This window comes from Mus pahari, chromosome X, assembly GCF_900095145.1.
Source record: "Mus pahari chromosome X, PAHARI_EIJ_v1.1, whole genome shotgun sequence".
Lineage (NCBI taxonomy): Eukaryota > Metazoa > Chordata > Mammalia > Rodentia > Muridae > Mus > Mus pahari.
Window position 1 is genome coordinate 120,002,315 of NC_034613.1, and position 9,216 is coordinate 120,011,530.

At 41.8% G+C, this 9,216-nt stretch overlaps 1 protein-coding gene and 1 pseudogene across 1 annotated transcript in view; one reads left to right on the plus strand and one right to left on the minus strand.

Annotated features, from left to right (window-relative positions):
- Window positions 1-9,216, minus strand: part of Col4a6 (collagen type IV alpha 6 chain) — a 311,346-nt gene that overhangs the window by 184,916 nt on the left and 117,214 nt on the right. The window lies entirely within an intron of this gene.
- Window positions 2,066-2,978, plus strand: LOC110313366 (annotated as a pseudogene).

The window sequence follows — 9,216 nt, forward strand, 5'->3', positions numbered from 1 at the left end:
AAAAAAAAAACAAAAACAAAAACAAAAACAAAAACAAAACAAAACAAAAAAACCCAAATAAACTGTGAGCCAAAAGTAACCCTACCTGCTCCCTTAAGTTGCTTCCTTTCAAGCATTTGGTCACAACAACAAGAAGAAACTAATAAGCATTGGAATATAAAACTCAGGAGAATAGCAACCATAAGTAGAGTACAGGCTGCATAAGGGTCAAAATAATTTTACTGAGCAAAAGAAGTTGGAAAAGAAAGCATATGCATTTTGAATTTCCACACATTTGATTCTAAAACATCAAAAAAGAAATTTTTTTTTATTATCCCAGGATTGAGGGAAGTGTAGAGGTTTGAGAGGAGGATCAACAAGAAATGTTGGGAGTGTGAAAGATAAGTCCGTTTCCTATGATGATTCATTCATGGTTGTGCACATGGGTCTAAATTTGGGAAATGCATTTTATGAAGAGTATACTGTAACTCAGCAGCACTGTACAAACACAACAATGTATGTGGGTCACTGAAAGGGAAGCAAAAACTGAGCTGGTCAAACAGTGATAATGTGAACATTCATAATGATATCTGTGGGGAATGAAATGATTACAATATTAAGGACTCCATAAGTTTATGATGATGCGCGCTCTCTCTCCACACACACACACAAGTGCACATGCACACACACACACACACACACACACACACACACACACACACATGCACACGCATACCAGCACACAAGGTGATTCGCATCCCAGTCATTTTTGGTCAATGGTATAAAATATTCTTAAATGGTCTTTTAAAAGGTAATGGAATCAAGCATTTCTCCTGATTTGGCTCATTGAACTATAACTCAAGGTAAATCATAAAAATTAATGAAGAGAGATTTCTATAAAATGAAGTTTTCAACTATGACTAAGAGGAGACAGAATTATAGAAGCAACGTGAACAAAGTAATGGAATAAGGCAATATATATCAACAGATGCTAACATTACTGCAAGGGGAAAAGTAGATATCACAAATATTTTGTTCATTGATAATGACGATAGTATACAGAATTAATTCATGTATGCGATCATCTCATGGAGAGAGCGGAGTCTGATTATGTCTTTTTGTTTTTCCTTTTTGAAATGCAGAGTATTACAGGTAACCCCAAACTTCCAATTTCTTTTTGATGTTTTATTACAACTTACTCCATGTATTCATGTTATACGTATGAGTATGTGTGTGAAGGTGCCGATGAAGGACAAAGGCCATCCTGCCAAAGTTGGCTCTCTCTTTCCACCATGTTGGACGCAGGGTATTAGGGAATTCAACTCAGGTTCTTGGACTTGTCTTTAAGAGGTAAATCATCTCACTGGCACTTATTTTTATTTCCAATAATTATCTTACAAAGTAATAAGTTTTCATATAGCATCTTGACACATATTGCATTTTGATTGATTCTCACCCATCATCTTGCCTTATCTCCTTATCCCCGTTTTTCCACTGTAACCTTTCATGCCCCGCTATTCCACTTTCTACTTACTTACACTGTCTTTGACACTCCACTGCCACAGCATCCTTTTTGGGTTCTTGAACTTTATGTACATTTGCTCACCTAGATAGACATATATAACAACCACTATGCTCTGCATTTGAGAAGGAACATATGCCCTTTGTGTCTGAGCTACCTCAATTCTTTGCAGGTATCTCATCCATTCCCTTGCACATTTTATAATTCCATTTTTCCTCATAACTGAATGTAATTCAATTGTATATTTATATTTTACTATTCATTCATTTTGCTGGTGGACATTTATGGTGGTCTCATCTATAAGTTATTATGTTTGGATAAAGCAACCATAAACATCCATGGGAAAATATCTCTGTAGTGTGAAGTAGAGTCAGTCATACACAAATGTGTTCAGAACTGACAGTTGTGGTTTGGATCTTTTGAGAAGCTTCCACATAGATTTCTATGGTGTCTGTACGAGTTTACAACACTACAATGGTATATAAAGATTCTTTCCAATGCGGTGCTGGGGAATTCATGTGGAGGTCAGAAAGACAGCAGGTGTGAGTGGAAGCAACAGGAGTCATGGCTGTCAAAGTGTTGGAGTCTATCAGAAAGTTCAGCCTTGTGTTAGCAGTTGCAGAGGCTTGGTGAACTCTGCTTTATGTAATGTGGATGCTTGACACAGAGCTGTCATCTTTGACCGATTACGTGGAGTACAGGACATTGTGGGAGGAGACGGGACTGACTTTCTCATCCCTTGGGTACAGAAGCCAATTATCTTTGACACTTTTGACCACAGAGTGTGCTGGTTGTCACTGGGAACAGCCCTGCAGAATGTCAACATCACACTGCGTATCCTCTTCTGGCTGGTGGCCAGCCAGCTTCCTCATATCTCCACCAACACTGACGAGGACTATGATGAGCGGGTGCTGCCGTCTATCACCACAAGGACTATGATGAGCGGGTGCTGCTGTCTATCACCACAAGGACTATGATGAGCGGGTGCTGCCGTCTATCACCACAAGGACTATGATGAGCGGGTGCTGCCATCTAACACCACAGAGATCCTCAAGTTGGTGGTGGCTCAATTAGATGCTGGAGAGTTGGTTAACCAGCGAGAACTGGACTCCAGGCAGATGAATGATGACCTCACAGAGCGAGCAGCAACATTTGGGCTCATCCTGGATGATGCATCCCCTGACACATCTGACCTTCAGGAAGGAGCTCACAGACACAGTAGAAGTCAAACAGGTGGCTCAGCAGAAAGCAGAGAGAGCCAGATTTGTGGTGGAAAAGGCTGAGCAGCAGCAGAAGGCAGCCATCATCTCTGTTGAGGGTGACTCCAAGGAAGCTGAGCTGATTGTCAACTCGCTGGCCACAGCAGGTGCTGCGAAAGCTGGAAGCTGCTGAGGACATTGCATACCAGCTCTCCCGCTCTCGGAACATCACCTACCTGCCATCAGGGCAGTCTGTGCTCCTCCACCTTCCCCAGTGAGGCCAACCCGGCCATGACCTCCATCACTCTGAATGCCGCCTTCCTTCTGCCCCATCCCAGAAATCACTGTGAAATTCAATGTCTGGCTTAAAGTGAAGGACATAGAAGTAAAATCACTTCAGATCTCTTAAAAAAGAAAGATTCTTCTTTCCCCATGTCCACTGTAGCAAACTATTTTTTTTTGGGGGGGGGTGATAAAAACTGATGGACAGAGAGTGAATTTTAACCCAGTTTGAATTTATATTTCTCTGAAGCTATTGATAGTGAATGCTTTTGACTCTTCAAAGATGTAGCCTGTTGCTATTTCTCTTGCTGACCAGCAAAAGTGAGTTAAGTCCCTATTGCTGTAAACATCATGCACTTCACACAGTCCAGAGTTTCCTGGCATGGTACCAACCTGAAATGGCTTCTTCCTGAAGATTAGCTTTCATGGTACCAGAAGGCGCCATGCAAACTTACAAAGGACAACCAGCAGCCTAATCTAACCATGAAGCTATGAACCACACCAATGACCAGCATGGCATGATAGCCCTAAGGGTATAATAGTGCCACTCTGACCTTAGTGATAACCAACAGCTCTCTAAATTGGATTTAAGACCCTATTAAAAATGGGGCACAGAGCTAAACAAAGAATTCTCAACTGTGGAATATCAAATGGCCAAGAATCACCCAAAGAAATGCTCAATATTCTTAATCATCAGGGAAATGTAAATCAGAACAACTCTGAGATTCTACTTCACACCAGTCAGAATGGCTAAGATCAAAAATTCAGGTAACAGCAGATGCTGGTGAGGATGTGGGGAAAGAGGGACACTCCTCCATTGTTGGTGGGATTGCAAGCTTGTACAACCACTCTGGAAATCAGTCTGGCGGTTCCTCAGAAAATTGGACATAGGACTTGAGGACCCAGCTATATACCACTCCTGGGGATATACCCAAAAGATGCTCCAACATATAACAAGGACACATGCTCCACTACGTTCATAGCAGTCTTATTTATAATAGCCAGAAGCTGTAAAGAACCCAGATGTCTTTCAACAGAAGAACGGATACAGAAAATGTGGTACATTTACACAATGGAGTACTACTCAGCTATTAAAAACAATGATTTCATAAAATTCTCAGGCAAATGGATGGAACTAGAAAATATCATCCTGAGTGAGTTAACCCAATCACAAAAGAACACACATTGTATGCACTCACTGATAAGTGAATATTAGCCCAAAATATCTGAATACCCAAGATACAATTCAGAGACCACATGAAGCTCTAGAAGAAGGAAGACCAAAGTGTTGATGCCTTAGCTCTTCTTATAAGGGGGAACAAAATTCTCATGAGAGGAAATATGGAGACAAAGTATGGAGCAGAGACTTAAGGAAAGGCCATCCAGAGACTGCCCCACCTGGGGATCCAACCCATATACAGCCACCAAACACTATTGTGGATTCCAGAAAGTGCTTACTGAAAGGAGCCTGATATAGCTGTCTCCTGAGAAGCTCTGCCAGAACCTGACAAATACAGAGGTGGATCCTCTCAGCCAACCACTGGACTGAGCACAGGGTCCCCAATGAAGGAGCTAGAGGAAGTACCCAAGGAGTTGAAGGGTTTTGCAGCCCCATAGGAGGAACAACAATATGAATTTACCAGACCCCTCCCCACAGAGCTGCCAGGGACTAAACCATCAACCAAAGAGTACACATGGAGAGACCCATTGCTCCAGCCACATATGTAGCAGAGGATGGCCTTGATAGGCATCAATGAAAGGAGAGGCTCTGGGTCCTATGAAGGCTTGATGTCCCAGTATAGGGGAATGCCAGGGAGGGGAGGTAGGAGTGAGTGTGTGTGTGTGTGTGTGTGTGTGTGTGCCCTCATAGAAGCAGGAGTAGGGGTGGGATAGGGCATTTCTGGAGGGGAAACCTGGAAAGGGGATAATATTTGAAATATAAATAAAGAAAAATATCCAATAAAAGAAAGGAAAAACTATTAGGCTTGTGTGGGTTACATGACAGGTGCATGTGTGTTTTGGCATACATGTTAGAGGTCAGAGAGCAATTTTGGGAGTCAGTTCTCTCCTTCCACCTTGTTGAGGCTGTGTCACTTTTGTTTCTACAGATGGGCTGTAAACTCTAGGCTAAAGGGCCCATGAGCTTCGAGACTATTCTCCTGTTTAGGCCTCCTGTCTTCCTTTAGGAGTAGTAGATTATAGATGCTTTCCACTGAGCCCTGCTTGTTAAACCTGGGTTCAGGTCACCAGGCTTGTACAGCAAGCATTTTTACTCACGGAGTATTCTCTCACTGGTCCCCCAACCATATTTTGGAAGCAAATTTTCTTTTTCAGGAAATTCTTCAAGCATTGAATGTGTGTTCTCTCACAACAGGGAGTAGTGTGCTTTAGTCAAATCTCCAAATTCAAATGTTCGCTCTTCTGAAGAATCAATCTCTTGACAGGAACATCTAGATGGCTATTTGACTAAGCATTTGTGAACCAAAGACTACTCAAGTGAACACATAAAACTACCCACCACCGTGGTTAATATCCATTAATATGCTAGAACAGAAACCACCTGTGGACTGCCTATGTCTGCCTGTCTTCTCTGAGTAAACTCAAGGGCTCAAGGTGGGGGCGGGGGGCAAGATTTAAAGTAAGGCCAGATGGAAGGAATTGAGGTATGGAAGGAAGTTATTTTCAGATTTTCCCTGATCTTTTAATCATCTTTAAAATCAACAAACCACTGTCCATTCAGAGGAAATAAAGATGAGCTGGCATTCCTTGACTAGTCCCTGATTTATTATCAACGGTCTGAGTAACTACAGGCAACTGGCTTTGCATTTATTGATTTCTGCATTAGCAATAGCAAAAGAAAGTGTCTGGAATTCTTTACGACAAGTGTGGTCTAAAAGATTGAAATGATCTCAGTTCAAATTCTGCTTCTGACATAGACCAGTTCTGAGAAAGTTCCTACAGCTCCAAAGTCCTCGCAATGGGACTGTTCCAAAAATCACATAAGAGAAGTTGTGTGCACAGAGTACCACAGATGTTAACACTAGGGAAACATCTGTACAGACGGAAAGTTAATCGCTCTTAGAAAAACATAACTTCCAACAGAGACTAATCATACACAGGAAACTGAAAAGATCCATTTGAGAGTCTTGTACTGCTTTTGTTATGGTGGAATTTCATTTCATTTGGAGAGAATATTTATGATCATTTGATATTCTTTCAGGTCTAGATGAAGTCCCTTGGCCCTTTAATTCCCCTGAGGCACTGATGGCTTGTAGTATGTGGGAAACAAGTTCAGTCCAAGTCATGGGAATTTCTGCAGCATCAGAGAGAGGGTGACACTTTTGCTATGTGAATACCAGGAAGATGTGGTTATCTTATTAAAGCTTCACAAGTAAATTAGCACAGAGAGGTATTGAAAGTCATGATTTATATTTGCAAGAAAAGAAACCGAGACACAAAGGACGGGTGAGCTAAACTGTCTAGGAATATGTAGTTCCTAAACCCCGAGGTAGATTTCACTTGTATGTCTGTTTAGAACATGTGATGTCCACCAGCAATCTGCATAACCTCTTCTTGAACAGTAAGTGTATTCCTTTCTCTTCGAAAATAGCCACATGGGCGTTTGAGCTGTTAAAGGATTTTGTCTTTGGAAAAATATTGTGTATGTGTTATATGTGTGCATACATATAAGTGTACACACACACACACACACACACACACACAGTGAGTCCAATAATTTAAAAAAATTAAATTAAGGGGTTGGGCTGGTTATTGGTTGACCATCCCCTAGTCTCTGCTTCATCCCCTGTCCTTACATTTCTTTTAGACAGGATAAATTTGGGGTAGAAGAGTTTGTGGATGGGTTGTTGTCCCTATAGCTCCCCTGGGATTCTTGCCTGGCTACAGGAGGTGGCCTCTTCAGGTTCCATATCCCCAATGCTTTGAGTCACAGCTAAGGTCACCACAATTGATTCTTGGGTGCCTTCCTTACCCCAGGTCTCTGTCATGTCCTGGAGATGCTCCCAACCTGCCCATCCTGGTCAGTTGCAGATTTCTATTCATTCTCATGGTCATCTGGCAATCTTTTCTGTCCCTCCCCACACCTGACCCTGAACTTCCCCACTCACTTTGCCATCTCCTCTCACACAAATTCCCTCCCTCCGTCTGCCTCTTATGACTATTTTATTGCCCCTTCTAAGTCAGATTCAAACATCCTCACTTGTGCCTTTCTTCTTGTTTAACTTCTTTGGGTCTGTGGAGTGTGACATATATTTTATGTAATATAATATATAAGTGAGTACATGCATTTCCTTCCCCATGGGCAAGCACCAATCCATGACACTATTAATGATACTCTGTTATGCTTGCAGACAGGAATATAGCATGGCTGTCCTCTGAGAGGCTCCACCCACTAGCTGACTCACACAGATGCAGACACCCACAGCAAAACAGTGGGTTGATTGAGTTTAGAGATTCTTATGGAAGAATAGGAAGAAGGATTGCATCCCAAAGGGGACAGGAATTCCACAGGAAGACCAACAGAGTCAACTAACCTGGACCCTTGGGGCTCTCAGAGACCTAACCATCAACCAAAGAACATACATGGGCTGTACCTAGATCTCCCTGCAGATATATAGCAGATGAGCAACTTGGTCGTCATGTGGGTCCTGAATAACAGAAATGGGGGCTATGTCAAAAGCCATAGCCTGTCTGTGGAATATGTTCTTCTAGCTGGGCTGCCTTGTGGGCCTCAGTGGAAGAGGACATGCCTAGCTTCTCAGTTACTTAAAAAAAAATTCAAAGTACCTTCTGAGTTCTGGGATGGGTTGGGGCAAGGATAAGTAGAAAAATCACTAAGACAGCTATAGCTCTACTTAACTGGACTCCTCGACTACATATAGTATTTTAGATGAGGCAATTTTGTGTCCCTCTAGGCATGGAACCAAATAATACCCCAAATGAGAAGGCCGAGAGGTCATAACCCTTCCTTCCTTCTTTCCTTCCTTCCTTCCTTCCTTCCTTCCTTCCTTCCTTCCTTCCTTCCTTCCTTCCTTCCTTCCTACTTTTTAAAACATCAATTTACTTTCTCTCCATTTCCTATACCTTGGTTTGAACATACAGTTTTCCCACCAGGGTTCAACTCAAAGCTCTTGTTTCCAAGCAACTGAGAGTGCGTTCTGAGAAGTGTGGCAGTTCTCCAGCAAACTACTCATAGAATGATGATGCAATCCAGCAATTCCACTGCTAAGTGCATGTGCCCAAAGAACTGGAAACAAGTGTCTAGGCAAAATGTTATAAAGACAAAACTCACAGAAATTTTATTCATGAGAACTCCAAGGTGGAAACAGCCCAACTGCCTTTCAATTGCTGGATGAAATCTTTTAATGTGCCATAACTTCAATAAAATAGTACTCATCCATAAAAAGAATGGTATGTGTTATAACATGGAAGAACTATGAAGCCATTATATTAAATGAAAGGAGCCTGACATAATAGCCATGGGATCTACTGTGTAATTTTTTGGGGCAACCTTACACAAACTTGAATCATGGTAGAGGAAGGACCCTCAATTGAGAAAATGCCTACATAAGATTAGCCTGTAGGCAAGTCTGTGAAGCATTTCTTTGATTAATGATTAACAATTAATGGGGAGGGTCAAGCCCCAGCCCATTGCTGGTGGTACAATCTCTAGGCAGGCAGTCCTGGGAGGTATAAGAAAAGCAGCTGAATGCAGCATTTCTGTGTTTCAGTTCCTGACTCCAGGATCCTGCCTTGTGTTCCTGTCCTGGAACATGTAAGCCAAACAAACTATTACTTTTACTCTTTAATAATATCAATATTACTATTATTGTTACTTTGGTCATGGCCTTTACCACAGCAGTAGAAAGCAAATGAGGATATACAGCTGAGTGAATTATTCAGTATTGATGAATTCATAAAGACATTTGATCATAAGTTGATGGGTCAAGGAAGGAGAGGTAATGAGAAGTGGTTGTTTAATGGCTTCCTATTTTGGAAGATAAAAAGTTCTAGAATTATATAATGGAAATATATGGAAATAGTGTAACTATTCTTAATCTAGTGAATTATACCCTGATATAGTGGCCTCTTGTGAGGCTATGCCATATGCCTGGCAAATACAGAAGTGGATGCTCACAGTCATTTATTGGATGGAACACAGGGCCCCCAATGAAGGAGCTAGAGAAAGTACCCAAGGAGCTGTAGGGGGCTGCA